Source organism: Muntiacus reevesi, chromosome 7 (assembly GCF_963930625.1).
Source record: "Muntiacus reevesi chromosome 7, mMunRee1.1, whole genome shotgun sequence".
NCBI classification, from domain to species: domain Eukaryota; kingdom Metazoa; phylum Chordata; class Mammalia; order Artiodactyla; family Cervidae; genus Muntiacus; species Muntiacus reevesi.
The window spans coordinates 50,036,160-50,059,182 of NC_089255.1; the positions used below are offsets into that span (position 1 = coordinate 50,036,160).

The 23,023-nt window shown below is 43.1% G+C and overlaps 1 protein-coding gene and 1 pseudogene across 1 annotated transcript in view; both read right to left on the bottom strand.

Moving 5' to 3' along the window:
* Positions 1 to 23,023, bottom strand: part of LIPC (lipase C, hepatic type) — a 179,279-nt gene that overhangs the window by 47,619 nt on the left and 108,637 nt on the right. The window lies entirely within an intron of this gene.
* Positions 14,461 to 14,579, bottom strand: LOC136172788 (5S ribosomal RNA; annotated as a pseudogene).

A 23,023-nucleotide genomic window follows, 5' to 3' on the forward strand; every position in this document is an offset into this window, starting at 1 on the left:
GATCCCCCTAGAGAAAAAAATGGCAACCTACTCCAGTAGTCATGTCTGGAAAATCCATGGATAGAGGAGGCTGATGGGCTTCAGTCCCTAGGGTCATGAAAGAGACGGACATGACTTAGCAACTAAACAACAACAGTACATGTCTTAGGTATCTATATGCTCTAAGCACCTGTGTTCACAAGGCTGCTGCAGAGGAGGGTATTTGCTGAACTGAATTATCAGGATAATTTCAATTTTCTGCTCTTCCTAGGCAAAGATGTGTCACAGTCAGCCAACTGTGGGAGAAAGAGGGAGGTAAAGGCAGGGGCTCCACACTGTGAGCTGTTCAACTACTAACAGTCATCCTCACCTCTGTCTACTCTCTAGGAATGAGCTGGGGTAAAAAGGCACTAGTAGATGAGAAGAAAGTTCCAGACGTTCTTTGGAATCATAAATAGTCCTTTGTTCTGTCTTCAACTCAAAGTCCTCCAGATCCCAAATCATCTCTTTCTCTCTCCTCTCCTCTTTTGCCCTTCCTCATTTATTTCAAGCCTCACAATTCAGTTTTTAAAAACTGCCTTTGTGAAGCCTGTTCTCATATTAAATTTGTTGAGATATTAATAGGGGTTGTGGGGGAAAGAGTTCTGTAGTCAAATAAATTTGGGAGATGGGTATTGAGCAACATTAATCAGGCTTCCTGCTAGCCAGAGACGTTAAGATGCTACTTCCTGTGCATTTAATCTCTAGGAGGGACAAATGGTATGCTGTGATTCTCAAACTCGATTAGAGCTGACCTTTGAACAATGTGGGGATTGGGGTGCCAACACCCTATGCAGTGGAAACTCTGTGTCCTGCTATCTCTGCCTCAAAAACAAAGAGGGAGATAAATGACTCACCCAGGGGCAGGAAGCTGAAGCAGTTTAGATAGAATCAGGACTCAAATCCTAGATCTTTTGAGTCCATATTGTGATCTCTAATTGAACACAAACTTTCCCCCATACTTAGTTAATTTAAAGATCTGTAAAATAAGTACAGGTACTATATTAACAGGAAAAAAATCACATGTAAGTGAACTTGCACAGTTCAAGCCTATTTAATGCAGGTCGGCGTTGTTTAAGCATCAGCTGTGCTTTGGAGTAGGGGTAAGTCGTCCCTGTCCCCTGCCCCCATACCTTTTTGTGGCTGAACATTTCTGGGACTGATATCTCATGGGACACGCTGGAGGAAATTCCATGTGAGAAGTGCTTTCCGTCGTGCCTGTATCCTGTAGAGCCGCACGCACACTCATCTGTGTCTGGAAGCTGCTCTGGCTTCCCTGGTGGCTCAGCAGTAAAGACTCTGCCTGCAATGCAAGAGACCCAGGTTTGATCCCTGGGTTGGGAAGATCCCTTGGAGAAGGAAATGACAACGCACTGCAGTATTCTAGCCTGCAAATCCCATGGACAGAGGAATCTGGTGGGCTATAGTCCATGGGGTTGCAAAAGGGTTGGACATGAGTGAGTGACAACCACAAGCTACTCTAGTGAAGGCAAGGGAAATACCTGCCTTGTGATGGTTGTTAACCTGAGGCTCTATGAGGGACATGGCCAAGTCCTGGTGTCCCCGGTAACTGCTGAGCCCACTTGAAGTCAACTCCCCTACAGATGGTAACCTCCTCTTCTTGTGGCTGTTGAGTTGCTAAGTCCAGTCTATCTCTTTTGTGACCCCATGGATTGTAGCCTGCCAGGCTCCTCTATCCATGGATTTTCCAGGCAGGAGTACTGGAGTGGTTGCCATTTCCTTCTCCAGGGGATCTTCCTGACCCAGGGATTGAACCCAGGTCTCCTGCTTGGCAGGAGGATTGTTTACTGCTGAGTGACCAGGGAAGCTCAGCCTCCTTCTCTCCTGAGTAGCAAACATTGCTGCCTCATCTTGTCTGCTGTGGGCTGTACGCAGTGTAGGTATTGTTCCAGGACCTGCAGGCCTGCGGGACACAGCCCAACAGAGAGGTGTAACGGTCTTCTCAGACGTTGGTTATGGGTTGTGATGTTAGAACATGAGAACCACACAACATCGGTTGTGATCATTGCTGTGATATTCTCATCACTTAGAAATGACCACTATCCTTAATTTTTTGGTGTATTTCCTTCCAGCTTTTTCCATGCAGATATGTCATATAGGATTTTACTTATGTGTTTTCTTAACGTCCAGAGGGTCTGTGAATTAAAATTGTGGAATAAATAGAAAGAAGGACCCTTTAGAAAACCCAGTATTTTACCTGGCTGAGAAATGACTTTAAAAAGCAAGACCAAATGTAATGGCTTTTAAATTGTGTTCCTAGGATCCTAAGCCCAAGGGCCCTGTGGAGCTACTTTGGGGGTTGCTGTAGGGGGTGGTGAGGGGATGCAGAATTTGAGAGGGTAGGTTCCTGATGTCCACCTCTGTTTTAACCCAAACAACACTGCTTTCAGGTTTTAATATTTTTTTTTTTCTGGGAGTCTTGTTTTTAGGAGGACTTCCACGGCTAATATATGTTCATAAACCACAGTCACTCACATAACAGATTAAAACAAAACAAAAACTGTGGCGCAGAAAAAGGTTAAAACACATATAAATCACTCACACATCTGGATAATGGATCCAGCATCCAAGTTTCCTGACACACCATTGAATGCTTTTTCTACATAGTCTTGTGTTTATTTCCTATGGACTGAACCACTTTTCAAAGAGAAGAAAAAAAGACAGCAAGAGCAAATAGTGACAAGGATATTGGGGGTAAATCTACCAAGAAACAGCTAGGAGAAAGGTACAGATCGATCCCATCTGCTCCTCATTTCATCTGTTTCACAGCAGTTCTTCTAATGCAAGCCCTTAAAACGTAAAGAAATGGATGATAAGAGCCAGGGCTGCTTCTGCCAAAAATAACTTGTAAGGGGACACAGTACAATACCCCCGTCTTCAGCGGAATGAACTATTTGATCAGAAATGCTGTGTTCTGTAAATATTCAGTCTATTGATGAAGAGCTCTGTAGACAACTCTGTAGAGCCTTAGTATACCTCCTGAGAGAATTCAGGAGGAGCTAAGCAAGACAGAATAATGGCAGATGTGTCTGTCTGTCTTGATGACCAGGGCGGGGGTACCTACAAAGGAAAGGGATTAATTGAGTTGTCGTGCCTCAACCACATGGACCACTCTGTGTTCAGTGCAGTGACAGGGTGGAAGGAGGGGATGACAGAGGGGCCTAGAGGCACCTCTCCTTTTTTTTTTTTTCAGTTTATTTAATAATTTGTTAAATTTTGTTTTGGAGTATAGCCAATTAACATTGTTATGATTTTTTCAAGTGAACAGCAAAGGGACTCAGACATATGTATATGTGCATCCACTCTCCTCCAAACTCCCCTCCCATCCAGGCTGCCACATAACATTGAGTGGAGTTAGTTCCACGCAGAAGCACCTCTCCTAATCCTTAGCTGTGCCTGCTGATTAGAAGTATGGTCCCTTTAATTATAACGATGTGCATACTCACTGTATTCCCCACACAGTTTACTGACCACTCACAAAACCCTCTGAGGTAGGAGAGTCCTCTTCAAACCCGGGCAGTCTGGCTCCAGAGTGGACATTCTTTATGAAGGTGATAAAGCTTATCTATTTATCTGAAGTATAATTCATGCACAGTAAGGTGCACAAATTTTAAATGTAGACCTCTGAGTTTCTACCTCTGTTTACAACCTTGTAGCCACCACCTAGAGCAAGACAGAACACTTCTGTTTCCAGATGGTCCTCTGAAATCTGTCTCCAGGTAATACCGCTGCAGACTTAGTCACTCTCTGACTTCTGTCACCAGAGATTAGTGTTGCCTGTTCTTATACTTCGTGTAAGTGGGTTCATATAGCATGTGTTTTTTTTATGCCTAACTTCACTCACTTAATAATATGTGTTGTTCATCCATGGTGTTGCCTGAACAGAACCTGCATCATAACTATAATACTGTGTCATACTGCCTCTGGTCAGGTTAACTAATTCTGTGTTGCCTCCTGGAAATGTCTCCTTGGAAAGTAGTTTGGGCCACTCAGAGTTAGCTGAGCCTCAAGGGGTGGGGAATGAGAACACAAGAGCTTAACTTCAGGGTATGGCCAAGAAGAGAACCTTCTAGCTAACTCCCAGGTGCTCAACAATTCTCAGTACCTCACTGCTGGGTTCCAGGTCCCAGACTCATTGGATAAGCACAAGTCTCTCTTTTGCTTTTCTGTCTCTCCTTTTACAGGACAAACTTTGTCCCCGACACCCCCTCAGTCACAGGCACAGCATTCTTAGGCATCATTTGAGACAGTGCTTTTCAACTGAGGGGTACTGTTTTTGGTCTCCCTTTCCCATCTCCCCTAATGGGGACACTAGATGATATGGCAGCATTTAGAAATATTGTTAGTTGTCAAGAGTAGGAGTGGAGGTGCTACTGGTGTCTAGTGAGTGGGGGCCAGCGGTGCTGCTGAATATCCGGCAGCGCACAGGTTAGTGCCTTCCACCCTCACATCTGAAAAGAATTCTCCAGCCCCGAATGTCAGTAGAGCTGCAGTGGAGAAACCCTGGCCTAGGATGCACACGAAATCCGGAGGTTGCTTCCTAATACAGGGAGAGAAGAAGCGGGGCATAATGGGAAGAGTTCTTGACCTGGAGTTAGAAGACCCTAGAAGTTCAGGGTCTTACTCTGTCACCAAGTAGCCATCTGACCTCACTCACACCACTGAGGCTCACTTTCTTCATGTTTTGCTGGGAACTGTTCTGCCAGCCTCTCTTGCTTCCAAACTTTTTGCAGGGTCAGGTGAGGATGTCAATGAAATCACTTTGAAATGCTTACATGTTGTTGTTTTATTGGACTGTGACAGCAAGTCCAGCCTCTGGATGTTTTTTTATCTAATGTCAGTGCCAGAATATGCTCAGCAGGGTTTCTGTCTTCCTGTGTTCAGTTTCCAGGGTCATAGCCTCGTTCTCACATCTGTGTGGGAAAGGCGCTCACACACAAAGGGTGTTTCCTGGAACTGTGGGCAGGGCTGCAAACATCCCTGCTATTCTCTAAGGCTGCAGTTCTCAAACTGCAACTTACAGTCTGCAGATTCTCTTTTAAAATCTTGTGAGACTTCCAAAGGGGTTTGCTTCAGAAAAGAAAGGTATTTTTAGGGTTGAATCTTGGATTTGATTTTGTCACGTGAGAGGCTGAGGGCTATAGGCCCTTCTGGGTGAGGATGTGGGATGTTATGACAATACTGGTTTGGTGGAATATTGTTCAGCTGAGTGTTGTGTCATGTAATGTAGAGAGGGGTACAACCCTCAGAGAGCGAGAGCCAAGAGGCCTGGGGCTTGTGCCAAAGAAATGTTAGGTCTTTATTAAAACATCAGGGAATTTTCCTTTTTTAAGAGGATGAGGTGAGGTAGTGAACAATTCTACTTAAATATGGTGCTGAAGGGAGACTTTAGTGTGGTAATGGATAGTGTGGGGCATGGTATTTTGTAATTGTCAATAACATCAGCAGTCTTGTTAAGAATCTTAATACAGGGTTGAGATTGGTTGAATGGTTTTAAGAGAGGCAGCCCAAATTCTAGTATTCATGAGTGTATACCAAAGGACTTCTGCTGTCAGCCAGGATGGAATAAGAATTCAGGTCTCAAATCTAAAGCTATAAATATGTATAAATATACAAAACAATGTGTAAGTACAAAGCTCAAGTACATGGCTACAGTGACATGCTCTGGAACATTTTTGCTTGTTTTCAAAGGTTGAGAACTTGACCTACAGGTTTTCAGGGCAATTTATACTTTTATGTGGAGGTGAGACTGTTTGTGAATTATCATCTTTGGTTGTTTTCAGTGATATGGATTAGTGTGTATGACAAGGATATTGTGTTTCTGAAGGAATATAAATTAAAAACTGGTTGACATTCACAAACATTAATATTTTATGACTATAATATATTTTGGACTCTTAAATATAAAATGACTTAAAACACAGCAATATTGTCACATATGGGTTATATGCTAACTCTGAAACATACTTGAGAAAATCAGCTGAATTGTCTTGATTATTAACATATGTGAAGTGAAAGCCACTCAGTTGTGTCTGACTCTGCGACCCCATGGATGGTAGTCTGCCAGGCTCCTCTGTCCATGAAATTCTCCAGGCAAGAATGCTGGAGTGGGTTGCCATTCCCTTCTTCAGGGGATCTTCCCAACCCAGAGATCAAACCTGGGTCTCCGTGGATACTTTACTGTCTGAGCCACCATGGAAACCCAGCCTTAATGTATAATGTGCATTAAAAAAAAAAAAAAAAGAATTCAGATTGATTTTCTCACCTTATAACAACTGGGCAAAGTATAATTAAGCAGTTTTCAAATACTTCGTTGTAAGCATATGACAGAGAGGAGAGATGAATGCAGAGAACTCGACCATTTTGCAACATAAAGAGAGTTTTCATCTCACAGGCCCCTCCCACTGGTGGGGGAGAGAAAGCTGGGAGGCAATTCCCAGGCAGTTTGAGCTTATGGAGAAGAGTGTTAGGAGGGGAGAGCTCTAGAGAGCTGCAGAGGGCCTCCCTTTAGTCTTCAGCTGACAGAGATTAGCACAGGCATGTGAGGAATCTTTGTGAGGCTGGAAAAGAATGAGCAGAAAGGATCGAGGGGAACAGTCCCCTGGCACTCACAGAGGCTGGGAGGAGTTGTGTTCCACCAGCAGAGGTGAAAAAAACATGTAAACATAAGGCATTGACTAAATTATTCACTTCCCAGTTATCACTTCCTGGGATTCCCCTGGTTGCTCAGTGGTTAAGAATCCACCTTTCAATTCAGGGGACATGGGTTCGATCCCTGGTTGGGGAATTAGGGTCCCAAGCTCACAGCTAAGCCTGTGCCACAGTGAAAGATCCCACGTGTGGCAATAAAGACCCTGCAAGCTGCAACTAAGACCTGACCCAACATGACCAAATAAATAAACAGATAATAAAAAAAAATAAAAGGCTCTCACTTCCAGAGTAAGGTAAATTAGCCCTCAAGGTTGCACTGGTCCTATCCAATAAAGTTTTAAAGCACTCCTCAAAAAGATTGCTGTAAAATAGTTTAACTGCATCCCAGAACAAAGCTAGAGAATGTTTAATACAAGAATATCTATCACTAACAAGGTAAAATTCATACTGTCTTCTCTAAGCTAAAAGTACCAGGCATGCAAAGAAGTAGGAAAATACAACCTATAATGAGAAAAACCCAACATTAAAACAGTTGTTGTAACTATGTTTTATATATTCAAGAAGGTGGAAGACATGTAAGCATGGTAAGAAGTGTGGAAGATATAAAAAAATACAGATTGAGCTTCTAGAGATTGAAAATGATGTCTGAGATGAACAATACACTGGGTGGGATTAATAACAGAATAGACATTGCAGAAGGGAGGGTCAGTGGACTTGAAGGCCTAGCAGTAGAAGCTATTCAAAGTGAAACACAGAAAACAAGGCTGAAAATAAGTGAACAGCACCTTAGGGAGCTGTGAACAAATGAAGATGGTCTCACGTTCATGTACCTGGAAATTCCAAAGAAGAAAGAGGGGGCATAAAAGAATGCTTGAAGAAATAATGGCAGAGAAGTGTCCAAATTTGATGAAAACTTTAAGCACATAGATGTTAACAAACATGAAAAACAAACAAACAACAACAACAAAACTGTGCTGAACCACAGCATAATCAAATTGCTTAAAATCAGAGATTAAGAGAAAAATCTTAAAAGCAGCCCGAGGCCTAACTCAGTGTCAGCAGGAAAGAAAAAGCACTGCCTGCAAATCTATAGACACAGTAAAAACATAATTGGTAACCGGGGCTGGGGGCAGGGGGAGGGAGGGGTGAATAGGTGGTGCAAAGAGGATTTCTAGGTCAGTGAAACTACTCTGTACGATACAACAATGGTAGATACATGTCATTAAACTTTTGTCAAAACTCAGAGGATGTAACACACAGAGAATGAAGCTTAATGTAAACTATGGGCTCTGGGTGACGGTATGTCGTGTAGGTTCCCCAAATGTAATGAGTGAGCTGTTCAGGTGCAGGCTGTTGACCGTGGGGGAAGTTGGGTGTGGGAAAAGGAGATATGTTGGAACTCTGTACTTTCTGCTCAATTTTATTGCAACCTAAAAGTGCTCTAAAAAAATAAAGTATATCACTTAAAAAAAAAAAAAAGGCAGTGATCAGTGATTATCAGATGAAGACTACAGTTTCATGCCCATAGTTGTGAGAGTACATGACAAGAAAGAGTACTGGAAATTTCACAGTGATGCTTAGCCAGTCCTACAAAAAGAGGTCCAAGTTCCAGAACACATTAAATACATTATTTTCCCTAGAAAACATGTTTCCTCTGCTATATATCCTGAGCTCATGACACTCCCATGCTATGAACTTCAAGCACCTCTGATTCCTACACCTCTTTAACTTAATTTCCAGCCAGTTGCTATTTGTCTCCAAGATGTCTCTCAGTTTGCTTTTATTCCTTCAGGTCTAATTCAGGGTCTCAAAACATCTCATAAACTCACTCTTTGACATTGGGGACATCATATTACTTCTCTGGGTCTGAGTTTGCCCCAGTATAAAATATGAGTTTTGGCTAATGATCTCTCAGAGTTCTTTTCACATTTAAAGTCTGGGTTTCAGTGATGTTTTAGGTTATGTAGGTACAGACCTCTTCTATTTCACACTAATGAAGCTTGATTCTGATGTGGTTATGCCTAGAGAGGAACAGGTTATAAATTATAAATGTGCCCTGCACAGAATGTTTGCTAAATAAATAAATAGTTTTAAGTAAAACAAAAACAGAAATAAACAAAACCACGACCAAATCCTAATGGTTATATTCTGCAGAACAGGACTCGGTCTGTGATAGGCTGACTAATGACCCTTCCCCAGAGTTGTCCACATTCCTGATCTCCAGAACCTGTGTATGTTAACTTATATGGCAAAAGGGGCTTTGCTGATGTGATTAAGTTAAGAATCTTGAGATGAGGAAGTGACCCTGGATTATCTAGACGGGCCCAAGGCAGCCACGTGGTTTCTTAGGCTGCTGGCTTTGAACATATTGGAAGAGGCCATGAACCAAGGAATGCAGGCAACCTCTAGAAACTGAAAAAGACAAGGGAATGGATTCTCTCTTCAGAGCATTTAGAAGCAACACAGCCCCACTGACACCATCATTTTAGGACTTTCAACTTGTCTAGCTGTCAGGTAATAACTTGTGCTAAATATCTTAGCGTATCCCTGGTGGCTCAGATGGTACAGAATCTGCCTGTCAATGCAGGAGACATGGGTTCAATCTCTGGGTTGGGAAATCCCCTGGAAAAGGAAACGGCAACCCGCTCCAGTATTCTTGCCTGGGAAATCCCATGGACAGAGGAGCCTGGCAGGCTATAGTCCATGGGGTCACAAAAGAATCAGACATGATTTAGTGACAATAAAAGCAAAATATCTTAAGCCATTAAATTTGTAGCAATTTGTTGCAGACACTAAAGTAACACACAGTCCTTTCTTCCCCATTAACTACTCATCTTTACAAGGAGAGACATTTAACCTTTCTGGGTCTCTATTTTACTTTCAGCCAAATAGTGTTAAAACTTTCTCTCCTATGTGAGATTAAGGGCAAAATGAAACAGCACTTAAGACTGGTTGAAATAATAAAAATACTACTTATAATACCAACATTACTACAACTAGGATACTTTTAATGTTGTATAAATGCCTTACAGACATTATTTCATTCAAACCTCCAAAGGGCCTTACAAAACAGAGATCGTTATCCTTTTAAAGATGGAAAACTGAGGCTCAGAAAGGTCAAGAAAGTAGCTCTGGGCCACAGCACTAGAAAGTAGACGCGCAGGCCTTCTGTCTCAGGTCTGTCTGACAGCAAATGGGCGCTCTTGCGCATTTGGTTATCCTGGCAATTAAAAATGTTATGTAAATGGGGACCATTACAATGATGATTATTACTATGCCACTCTGTTATTATTCTGTCCACATGCCTCCTTCCTGTAACAACAGCTGATTGCTCCACTCATCATACCCCAGCCTGTCGCCAACTTGTCACAGATGTGATTGAAATGCTACTAATTTAGCATTACGACTTTCCGGCTGGGCGAAGCTGCCAGAGGCAGAGGAGATGTTTGTTTATCTGAGAGCAAATGGCTTTGAGGTTTGGAAGTGGAAACACCCCTCTTTCCACACCCTAGAGAAAGGCGGTTGCATGTGGTGAGGCCAGTGCCTGGCCATTTGTGAGTGGAACAGGACACAGATACCGGCTGCCTCCAGGCTCCTCAGATTCCTTGGTTGCACAGGCGTGAGCTCAAGCAGTTTCTTTGAGGGGGCTGTGGGATTTGAGCCCTCATTCCTTTTTGTAATAAAATGAGGCACATGCTAATTGCAGTCTGTTTTCCAGTCCTCCGGCTCCTTCTTTCATGTACCTATTTCCTCTTCCCTTTTCCTCCTCTTACCTTTGACTTCCTCTCATTGTTCTCAGGTCTGTTTGTTTTTTAAGGGGTTGGCTTAGCTAATGGGAATTAGGGCCAAATGGGCCAGCTTTGCTTGAGCTGTGCTTCCCAGAGTAAAGAAGAACGGTTTGCTTTGAAGGCTGTTGAGAATATTTGGATTACTCATATGCGTTCTAATATTTTCCCTTGATTCTGATCATCAAAGAGCTCTGAAAGGTTTGAGCTGGTGCAGAGTTTGTTCTAAATTGTCCTTGGGAGCAAGTGTCTGGAACAGGGTTGCCCTAAAAATGTTTTCTGAAGGAAGCCTCCTTAATGGGGCAGGCTGCAACTTCACATCAAGGGAGTGTCATCTTTCAAAATGGCTCCTTGTCAGAAAGGGATGTGGAGTTGTCGAGAAACCTGAATCTGCCAAGCTTCCATTAGATGTACTCCTTGATTCCCGGTGGTGCTGAGTGGAATCTGGGGCCCTGGGCTGTGAAAACTGGACTTCTTCAGGGGCAAGAGGCCCGAGAAATGGGGACTGTTCTTTGAGATGAAATGGTCATCAGTTTGGACAAGATGAGATTTTTGTTTCTGTGTGCTTCTCTGTGTCATCTTTGCTAAGTACCTTTTTCTGGTGACGTTTTTTTGGGTTAGTGTATTTTGTTTTGCCTAGTTTAATGGAGGTGGAAGCACTTTGGCCCAGAGGTCTGGAGAATGTTTGCTGAGTGAGCCCCATTGTGGTGGTGGTGGTGGTGGTGGTGGTTTAGTCGCTCAGTTGTGTCTGACTCTTTGCAACCCCACCGACTGAAGCACGCCAGGCTTCCCTGTCCTTCACCGTCTCCCAGAGTTTGCTCAAACTCATGTCCATTGAGTTGGTGATGCCATCCAAATATCACATCCTCTGTCATCCCCTTCTCCTGCCTTCAGTCTTTTCCAACATCTGGATCTATTCCAATGAGTCAGCTTTTTGCATCAGGTGGGTGAAGTATTGGAGCTACAGCTTTAGCACAGTCCTTCCAATGAATATTCAGGGTTGATTTCCTTTTTGACTGGTTGGATCTCCTTGTAGCCCAAGGGACCCTCAAGAGCCTTCTTCAGCCCCACAGTTCGAAAGCATCAATTCTTCAGCTCTCAGCCATCTTTATTGTCCAACTCTCACATTTGTACATGACTACTGGAAAAACCACAGCTTTGACTACACAGGCCCATTGTGGTAGTTCCTCTTTTTATGACCATCTCACTTCCTCATGCTGACTGCAAGCATCTTGAGGAGAGGGCTTATGGTTTCACATTTCATCCCCACTTCCCACCTTGTACCTCATGTAGCAGATGCTCAGCGCATGTTTGGTACCTGACCCCAAGTCATGTGCATCTGCTAAGGCACCAACTCCACAGCCAGACCACTTTAAGATGGGATGGGATAGGCACAAATCTCCATCTGCCTTCTGAAAAGACTGCTGAATCTAGAGAAGTCACTCCGTGGCCTTTGATCCCTGTGGTGTGCCCAAGCAGCCTGGCTGGCTCATCCTCCTTGGGTTATCCATCCACCTTCCTGGGATCTTCCTGGCTCAAAGACCTCTGTCCTTATTTTTCATATCTCTCCCTGCCTCTGACTTGAATGGGCTTTTCTCTCTTAAAAATACAAAATAAAATAAACCAAAAACTGAAGTTTTTTTTTTTTTTTAATTAAAAAAGGAATAAATGTTCATTGTAGAAAACTTAAAAACTAGACACACTAAAAGTACAAAGAAAAATATCTAAAATGATTTGTAATCCTACAATAAAAGATACTCATTGAATTATGGTTTCTGTCTAGTTTTTTAAAATGAGCTATGTGCTGCATGTATATATATATGGAAGATTGTGTGTACCTAAATATATCCATATTTCTTATGTAGAGTCCTGATTTTAAAACTTGATGTTTTGTCTTGGACATTTCTCATGGCATCAATATTTGGTTTTAATGTCCACAAAGAATTTCAAAGTGTAGTCGTGTCAGAATTATTTTTCCAGTCTTCTACTGCTGTTGTTTAAGGTGTGTCCATTCCCCTCCCCCCAAATATAAACAACACGTGATTCAGTCCTTCCTATTTATGGACCTCTTTCTATAACCCAGATTCATACCTTTTTGAATAAATTCCTGGAAGTAAAACTATAAGCTGAATGATTTGAACTTTTAAAAAAGACTTCTAATACATATTGTCAGTTGCCTGTTAGCTCCAATCTAGCTCTAATTCATGCAAACCAACGAGAGGGCATCCTGTGGGCACAGTGGGTCCCACCTGCTTAAAGTCTGCTCTACTTATAGTTCTCCCTTCCCCCAGCCTGGAGCCTAACCTTTGGATGAGGTATTCGTGGTTCATGTCCCTGAAGGATCTGCCATCATCACTGGAGAGCCGCATGGCAGATGCAGTGGGATAAGTTATTGCCTGCGTTTCCTTGAGTTAAAGGCGCACATTTAATGAGGACTCAGTCACTCTCCTTTCCTCACTCTCCCTTTCCAGGGACTAAGAAGGAATCACAGGAGAGAACTGAGGGATAACTTTGAGTTGGATCAGCAGCTAGAAAAATCTCAGCTGGAAACACGGTAGAATTATGTATGAATGTGGGTGGTTATTTAATTCATCTTTTGTACCTTTTTCTGTAGTGCAGAGGAAAAACCCCAGGATGGGAAGTCAGGAGCCTTGGATTCTAGTTTTGATTCTTCCAGGCATTAGTTGAGTGACTCTGGAAAGTCTCTTACCTAAGCCCCAACGGACTCGTCTCTAAAAGACGCATAATAATGACGCCTTCCAGGCATGGTTATTGAGATGCTGCAGTGAGACGCTGTGTGCCAGCACTCTGTGTGTGTCCATTAGTGCATCCATTAGGTGATAGCCAGAAGGAAGCGCTGTCATCCTCATGGACTCCATTGGCCACATCATTGGCGGTGTGAGTTTCAGGACAGCTGCCTGTGGGCCCTCAGACCAGCCTGGTGCAGGTCATCAGAAACTAGACTGAAGGGCCTACATGAGGATACCCATTTGTCCTACAGGTGCTCTTGTCATTTCTGAAGACATTGAGGTTTCTAGTGAGGGAGACAAAGTCCCAGGCCTGGCCACAGGACAAGTGGCCTTGTGGCCTTCGCCAAATCTGAGCCACCTCCTCAGAACTTCAACTCCCTCATCCATGAAGCGAGTGAGAGTAACAAAGTGTACAGGAGCCTTGATTCGGTAGGATGTGTCTAGATGTCCTGCTGAGGCTGGATCAAGTACGAAGACAGTAGAACAGTGAGAAAGGTACTATTTCTTGAGTGCCAACAATGTCCCAGGCATTTTATTAGTATCATCTCCCTCATTCATGATCCATTCACTCATACACACATACACACATAGATCCTTTTTCTTCCTCCCTCTCTCCTTCCCTCCTTTCCTCCTTCCTTTCTTAATTAATTATGTTCTAGGTTAGATATCAGGAATAAACCAGTAAATAAGGTGGACATAGTGCTCACAGCCTTACAGTAGTCGTTGTTTAGTCACGAAGCTGTGTTTGACTCTCTTGCAATCCCACGAGTTGTAGCCCGCCATGCTCCTCTGTCCGTGGGATTTCCCAGACAAGAATATTGGAGTGTGTTTCCATTTCCTTCTCCAGGGGATCTTCCCAACCCAGAGACTGAACCCACATCTCCTGCGCTGGCAGGTGGATCTCTTACTTCTGAGCCACCAGGGAATCCCATTACAATAGTACTTTATATTAAATAATAACTTTGTAAAGTCTTTAGCACATTGCCTGGCATGTGGAGGGTTCAGCTTTCTACTACTTGTATAGTGGTGATTTAGCCGCTAAGTCATGTCCCACTCTTGCGATCCCATGGACTGTAGCCTGCCAGGCTCCTCTGTCCATGGAATTCTCCAGGTAAGAATACTGGAGTGTGTTGCCATTTCCTTCTCCAGAGGATCTTCCCGACCTAGGAGTCGAATCTGGGTCTCCTGCATTGCAGGCAGATTCTTCACTGACTGAGCTATGAGGGAAGCCCCAAAGCCTACAGCACCTGGTATTCCCAGGAGGTCTCCCATCCAAGTACTAACCATGCCCAACCCTGCTTAGGTTCCAAGATCAGCCAAGATCGGGCGTGTTCAGGGTGGTATACTTGTAGATTAAATAAACTAATAGTAGTCTTTGCACATGTTGGGACAGTGAGATCCAGGAGAATGTGTGGGGCATTTATCATTCTCTGTGAGAATGCAACTTGGAAAGAGATGATTTTTTTTAAGAAACCTGTTCTCTCCCTTATGGAAAAGCTGCCTGGGCCGCAGATAAGGTGTGGGCGGGGGGCACCCATGGTTCAGAGAGAGCCTTTGGCTCTGCTCCCCGCATGTCTCTCACAGTTTGGGTTGGTACTCACACTCTATGGGCACTTGTTTGTGCTGCTTTGCTGGTGGGCTACTTGGCTGGGACAAAAACTAGAGATGCCAGCAAGGCTTCTGGTTAGAAAGCTGCAGAAGTTTGTGAGCTAATGAGAAAGTGCCTGTCCTTCATATGGCAGGTCCGTGCTGTCTGATGAGTGGCTGGGTTGGAAAAGAGAGATGATGAAGCACCCATTTAATAAGGGCTACTGAGAGCCAGGCACTTGGGAATTCCATTCGGTCCCCGAGAGCCAAGAGCCTTGCACAGGCAGCATCGGCACCTAACTCGAGCAGGTGGAGGAGTGGAGGCTCAGAGTCTTGTGTGATGGCCCAGTGACCAGTCTGTGGGAGAAGAGGTCTGTTTGATTCCAGCAGAAGTCTGAGGAGCCAGCTTTCAAGGTGTGGGGCCCCTTGCTCTGAGGGGATGCTATTCAGTGGAATACAGCAGAGTCAGTCTGTTTGGGGATGATGACCAAGTTGGTGAATTAGCTGGAAATTAGTTACTTATTTCTTCCCTACACTTTTTTGGGCTTTGCACTATTAGTTATCACCAACCACAGAGGCTGGGTCCCTTTATATAAAACATGCCAATAAGAAGAGTACATGGGTGAATGGCCCAGTGCAAGCCGTGCATCGGTGAGAACAGGGAACATAGAGCTCTGGGCTAACGCTTGGGGAGGAAAAGCCAGTGCACAGACCGAAAAGAGGGGTGGAACGGCTGGAATCCTTTACGGTAGCAGTCCCAGCCTTTTTGGCACCAGGGGCCGGTTTCATGGGAGACAGTTTTTTAATGGATGAAGTGGTTGGGAGGATGGCTCGGGCGATAACACGAGCTATAGGGAGTGGCAGATGCACCTTCTCTTGCTTGCCCACTGCTCGTCTCCCGCTGTGCAGTCTGATTCCTAACTGAGGACTGGTACTGGTCCACGGCCTGGGGGTTGGGGTCCCCTGTTTTATGGTGAGATATGATTGAGACTGACACAGCAGGCCACAGTCCTTCCTTCCCTCCCTCCCTCTTCCTCTTGCCGTAAAGACACATGACATGCCTACACTGTGCTTGGCACCGGTGGTGCAGCAGAGATAAGCTCTCCCGTCATGGTCATGGTCCTGTCTTCTGGGGCTGATGGTCAGTGGAGAAGGCAGAGCAGGCAGCAGGCCAGCAGCGTGAGAAGTGCTCAGTGGAGGGAGCACAGTGAGGTCTGCATCCAGGTTCAGCACAGGCAGGGAATGGGGTGGGGATGGGGTGCGTATAGGTGGAAGAGAGGAAAAGGTGGAAACACGTATAAAAGCCTGGAAATAAGAGAAAAATTTGGAGACAGTGATGGAGAAGAAAATGACCTTCTCAGGCCTCTTCCAGCCTCGATGGGTTTGAGGTATTGGACTGAAGAGGAATGTTTCGGGGATGTGTGACTGTGCTAACTGTGGTGCTGTGATGGGCTAGGAAAGGGGGAGGAGAAGGGGTTTAGAGAAATGACAGCTAAGAGGTTCTTAGCCATTTTGTTCTGTGAATCCCTTTGGCAGCCTGATGAAGCCTAGGAACTGATTTCAAATGTAGGACATAAAATACCATGATACCTATAGAGTTCCTTTATCTAAGTGGTCCTGGCAGTGCACTGTCCAGATGCCCATCTAGGAAGGACATGCTGCCCTGGATGCTGGCAGTGTGATCAGCAAGTGGCCTTCAGCTGCTGGTCCTTCAGGGTCTGCTTTAGTTGCAGAGAAGAGCCTCACCCAAGGTCATCCACATGGCCAGTGACAGTGGAGGTGAGAGTTAAAGGCGGGCCATCTTGGTTAATGGGGGTGATTCTGACAGCCCACTTGACATCCAGAACTGACTGTGCTGTTGACCAAAGCTTCTGGGTCTCTACTGAGGCTCGACTACTCCCCTACCTGCTTCTGCTTCTTTCTCCTCCCTTAGTAAGCATGGATCCCAAAGGCCCTCCCTAATAAACCTCTGAACACTGAATTCTGTCTCTCTATCTGCTTCCCGGGAATACAAATTGCATCTTGCATTAAATAAGATCCAGCAGCCAATCTAATAACAACTGTAATTTTGAAGTTGTTGTGAACATAAATTATATTTGGAAATATTTGCAACAACCATTATGTTGATCTGTTTTTGCTTGGTTGCCTATGTTCATAATCAAAAGAAATGTTCAATTCTAGTTAAAGGTTAGTGAAGAGATAATTTTTCCCACTCAAGTTCATGAACGTTGCTGAATTCTATCCACAGGTCCCCAGAGAGTTTATGGACTCTTAAGTTAAAGAATTCCATATTTAGGGCTTCTCTGGTGGTTCAGTAGTTAAGAATTTACCTGCTGATGCAGGAGTCATGGGTTCAATCCCTGGTTGGGGAAGGTCCCACGTGCTTATAGCAACTAAACCCAAGTGCCACAACTACTGAGCCTGTGCTCTAGAACTCTCAAGTCATAACTACTGAGCCTGTGTGCCGTGGAGCCTGGGCTCTGCAATAGGAGAAACCACCACAATGAGAAGCCCATGCACTGCAGATAGACAGTTGCCCCCACTCATTGCAACTAGAGAAATTCTGCAGGCAGCAATGAAAACAGTGTCTTTTTTTCCCTTCTGGTCAAAAGAAACAAACAAACCAAATTCCTTATTTGGTTGGAAAAGAAAGAAATGGTAACTACACAGACTGGTCCAAAGGTGCCCACATCCATTTGACTGGTAATATTTAGCAAATCCAAGCACAGGACTCCCAACTAGATACGAACTTCAGATAAGCAGTGAACAGTTTTTAGTATGAGTATGCACCATGCAATACTTGGGACATAGTTATACTAAAAATTGCTCATTCTCTGAATTTAAATTTATTGGATGTCTCATATTTTATCTGGCAACCCCACTTGAACATCTATTTTGGCTCCTCGTGAGGTCATGTGACCTACTTAAGGATATGGAAGAGCCCTGAGTTGGGCTTTCCTCTTTGCTCTGAAAGTCGCTTGTCCTGGCCCCAGCTTCAGTTTCCTTGTCTGTCAATGGAACTTAGTACCTGCATCATAGAGAGGATGTGAAGATGATGCAGGATAGTGTGTATGAAACTTATTTCAGAAACTGTAGTGCCTCAGGTGGATAGTGGTTATTGCTGTCTGGAAAAGGATTCTAAGCTTTTGAAAAAGGAACAGCTCTTAAAAAGGGAATCCTGGAAGATCAGTCTAAGTGTCTGAAAGTAAGTAAACCAACAGAGCAGGCCAATTTACTATGGGAAATTAACTAGTTTATCAATCAATACTCTGGTGAATTTGAGGTTAATTTGCTTCTAAATTCTTGTAAATATCCCAAACTAAGCCATCTACTGGTTTGAAGGAATTTATGGCATTTCTGCAAAGTGTAGGGTTGTGAAGGACACCAAGAGAAGTGGATAGGAGAATAAAGCACTCAGGCTAAAGAGGCAGAAAAGTGAGATTTGCCTTATCTGAACTGGTTTTTCATTTTTTCCCCTTATGGTTATTTGCTATTGAATTTCTTTGTGGGTGATGATGCCAATGGGCATTGCCTTTACCAGAAGAATTAGACTATGTTATACTCTACATATTTATCAGGGTGAAGTATAATAAATATTTATAGAAGTTCCAAATTATTTTTATTACAGTAATCCCCCACCCCTTATCCATGAGGGATGCATTCCAAGGCCCCAGGGAATGCCTGAAACTGGATAGTTCCAAATCCTATATGTACTGTTTTTTCCTATACTAATGGGCAGATAGCATATATAGTATGGATGTGCTTGGGACTATTCATATTGTGGATGGGATGGGATGGGAGGGTGCAAGATTTCAACATGCTCCTCAGAACAATGTGCACTTTAGAACATATGAACTGTTTCTGGAATTTCCCTTTAATATTTACAGATGGTGATTGACTGAAGTTAAATGAAACCGAGGAAAGTGAAGCCACAGATAAGTGAGGACCACTGTGTAATGTTTGCTATGTGTTGGGCTGGTTTGTGGCCTTATGATGTTGTCATGGGCTTCTGAGCAGGCCAGAGCTTTGTATCCAGTGATAAAATTCTCCCAGAACATACAACCTCTTTCCCACTGCAGGACCTTTGCACTACTGGTTCCCTTTGCTTAGAATATTCTGCTGGCTCTCTGCAGGGCTGGCTTCTCTTGGACTGCAGCTCCTCAGGGAGGCCTTTCCTGCCTGTCTATACAGAGTAGGTTGTACTGGTATTCCTTATGGCAGCATCTGGCTATAACATTTTCCAGACCTGGAAAAATTTTGTTCTGACTACTTGTTTTTGCTTGCTTTTAATTTTTATTTTCTATTGGATTACAGTTGATTTACCATGTTGTGCCAATCTCTGCTGTATAGCAAAGTGACTCAGGTATATACATATATACATTCTTTTTTTTTTTTACATTCTTTTTTTATATCCTTTTCCATTATGGTTTATTATAGGATATTGAATACAGTTCCCTGTGCTGTACAGTAGGACTTTGTTATTTATCCATCCTATATATAATAGTTTGCATCTACCAGCCCCAAACTCCTGATCCATCCCTTTCCTGCCTCCCTCCCCCTTTTGGGAACTTCACGTCTGCTCTCTAGGTCTACAAGTCTGACTCTGTTTTATAGATAGGTTCATATGTGCCATATTTTAGATTCCAAATGTAAGTGCTGTTCACATGATATCTATCTTTCTGACTTACTTCACTTAGTATGATAATCTCTAGTTACATCCATGTTGCTGTAAATGGCATTATTTTTTTCTTTTTAATGTTCGAGTAGTATTCTATTGTATATGTGTACCACATCTTCTTTATTCCATCTTCTTTATACCATACATTCCTCTGTTGATGGATAGTTATATTGTTTCCATGTCTTGGCTTTGGAAACAGTGCTGCAAGGAACATGGGGGTGCATGAATCCTTTCAGATCATGATTTTCTACAGATGTATGCCCAGGAGTGGATTTTTGGATCATACAGTAGTTCTATTTTTAGTTTTCTAAGGAACTTTCATACTTTTCTCCATACCATCTATCCCAATTTGCATTTCCACCAACAGTGTAGGAGGGTTCCTTTTTCTTCACACCCTGTCCAGCATTTATTATTTGTAGACTTTTTGATGATGACCATTCTGACTGGTGCGAAATGATATCTCATTGTAGTTTTGATTTGCAGTTTTCTAATAATTAGCAATATTAAGCCTCTTTTCATGTGCCTGTTGGCCATCTGTATGTCTTCTTTGGAGAAATATCTATTTAGGTCTTATGCTCATTTTAAAAAATTGAGTTATTTGGGTTTTTTTTTTTTTTTTTTAATATATTAAGCTGCATGAGCTGTTTGTAAATTTTTGAGATTAATCCCTTGTTGGTCATATTGTTTGCAAATATTTTCTCCTATTCTGTGGGTTGTCTTTTCATTTTGTTAATGACTTCCGTTGCTGTGCAAAAGCTTTTGAGTTTATTGCAGTATTTCACTAGGGCTTCCCTGATAGCTCAGTTGGTAAAGAATCTGCCTGCAATGCAGGAGACCCTGGTTTGATTCCTGGGTCGGGAAGATCAGCTGGAGAAGAGATAGGCTACCCACTCTAGTATTCTTGGGCTTCCCTTGTGGCTCAGCTGGTAAAGAATCTGCCTGCAATGCGGGAGACCTGGGTTCCTTGAATATGACATGCCATGGATAGTATGATTGTTTTATATACCACTTAAAAGGGAAAAAGAAAGCTACAAATTAAACTGTGACTTGGATGCCTTAATGATGGTCCTGCCTGGACCATGCATGAATTGTTCACAGTAGCCTCTTATTGCTTTGAGAGTTCTTTCATCTATTTTGAGGATTTGGCAGTTTCTCCTACTGTCAGTTGCTTTGCTTAGAGTGTGGACAATCCACATGTATCAGTACAGCATGACTTCATATATTGTAATTATCTTTCCATAAAATATCTGTTTGCTATCTTGTAAGAAATTAGGGGATGGCAGTCATTTCTCCCATAATAAATATCAAATTTATGCCTTGACACCATCTTGATGCATTTTTGCCTGAAATACGAAAGCTTAGGCATTTTGAAAACATTTTAACCAGCAGTTAAGCTGGGCCCAGGCAGTCTCAACAGCGCACTTAACTCAGTTGAAGTGATGATAATATGGGTACATCTGATCAATCTCACAAACATGGAGATTCCAATTTCACAAGTATTTTGAACGTGCAAGAAAGGTGAGCCTTCTTACTGATGAATTATCTCTTTCCTCTCCCAGGGAACTGAGTTCTTGTCAGTTGTGTCCACCATCCAGTGCCTAGCACCTAGCACAATGTTGGCATATAGGAGGAATCCAATAAATATGTGTCAAATGAATGGAGGAAGTAATAGGATTCTGTATTTGAACATTTTTGTTAACCGTGAAACTAACTGAAGTCTTATGGAAATAAAATAGTATATAAATAGCATTGCTATTTTTAAAAAGTTATTTTATTCTGAATTCATTTAATTACTGATGCCAATTATGAGAAGTAAAATTTTAACTCATGGATGTAAGGGTAGACTCCCATTGATAGAATTTTCATTATCATATTATGATGTACTTTTTCTTAACTGTTCAGTTTTCAAACACTGGGAATAGTGACAGAAGTAATTCTTGATCACTGAGAAGTGTAAGTTGGAGAGGAGAGGAGACAGAGTTGCATTCCTGTAAATGATGTAGCAGAGCGCTCAGAATGCATGGAGGGGCCCTGGCTTGTTGAGGACTGGCAAGCCATAGTTTGGCTGTTATGCTTTAGAAAGTTGTAAAAGAATTAGGGCTGTGCCAGTGGTGGTGGGAAATGAATCCTGAAGGATAATACAGATTTACCTGACACTTGTAGGCTAGCATGCAGTCTTACAGAAACCCTTGGATTGATTGATATTGCTTCATTTGCAAATGGGGAAACTCCAGGAGAGGAACCTGCCCATAACTAGTGGGCAGCTTCTCAAGGATTCTAATCTGAGTCTTTTTGATTCTGCAGTCATTGCTTTCCCAACTACTCTATGCCAACTCAGAAAGCCTGGGATTTGTGGAATCTCAATAAGAGTTAATGAACCTTCAGGAATATTTGGGCCAGCACTGGAATAAGGTTAGAGAATGTGGCTCATCGTGGAGACAAGTCAGGGCATTGAATTTGGTGGATTCTATTGAAGCCCATTTCATCTGAAGCATTGGAAGTGGACTGGTGTATCTCCCAGATGACACTGGGGAGAACTTGTGGGTTTGGATATAGTAACAAAGAAAACAGTGGCTGACTTTATTTTTTGGGCTCTAAAATCACTGCAGATGGTGATTGCAGCCATGAAATTAAAAGACGCTTACTCCTTGGAAGGAAAGTTATGACCAACCTAGACAGCATATTAAAAAGCAGAGACATTACTTTGTCAACAAAGGTTCTTCTAGTCAAGGCTATGGTTTTTCTAGTGGTCATGTATGGATGTGAGAGTTGGACTATAAAGAAGGCTGAGCACTAAAAAATTGATGCTTTTGAACTGTGATGTTGGAGAAGACTCTTAAGAGTCTCCTGGACTGCAAGGAGATCCAATCAGTCCATCCTGAAGGAGATCAGTCCTGAATATTCATTGGAAGGACTGATGTTGAAGCTGAAACTCCAATACTTTGGCCACCTGATGCGAAGAGCTGACTTATTTGAAACAACCCTGATGCTGGGAAAGATTGAAGGCAGGAGGAGAAGGGGACAACAGAGGATGAGATGGCTGGATGGCATCACTGCCTCAATGGAGATGAGTTTGGTTAAACTCTGGGAGTTGGTGATGGACAGGGAGGCCTGGCATGCTGCAGTTCATGGGGTCACAAAGAGTTGGACATGGCTGAGCGACTGAAATGAACTGAACTGAACTGAATAAAGAAAAGATTCCAGTAACATGTCCCTCACTTTCCCCTGCACATCTGCTTTATTGTACTTCATGTGGCTTGTTTTGTCCTCTAGTCCTGTACCATTAGCCTAGAAGAGTTACTGTAGCAGGTGTGCTCTGATACAGGACTGGACACAAATGCCCTGGACTGCTGTGAATTAAGGAGCACTGGCCACAGCTTGTACCAAGAAAGAGGAAAGAAAGATGCATAGAATTATGGTGAGAGAAGGTAGCAAGAGCGGAGGGTAAAAATCCTGTTTTATTCACCAAGGTCAGAACATGTTGATTGGTTCTTCACACATGGGATTGGACAGGATGCAAGAAAGAATGGAGA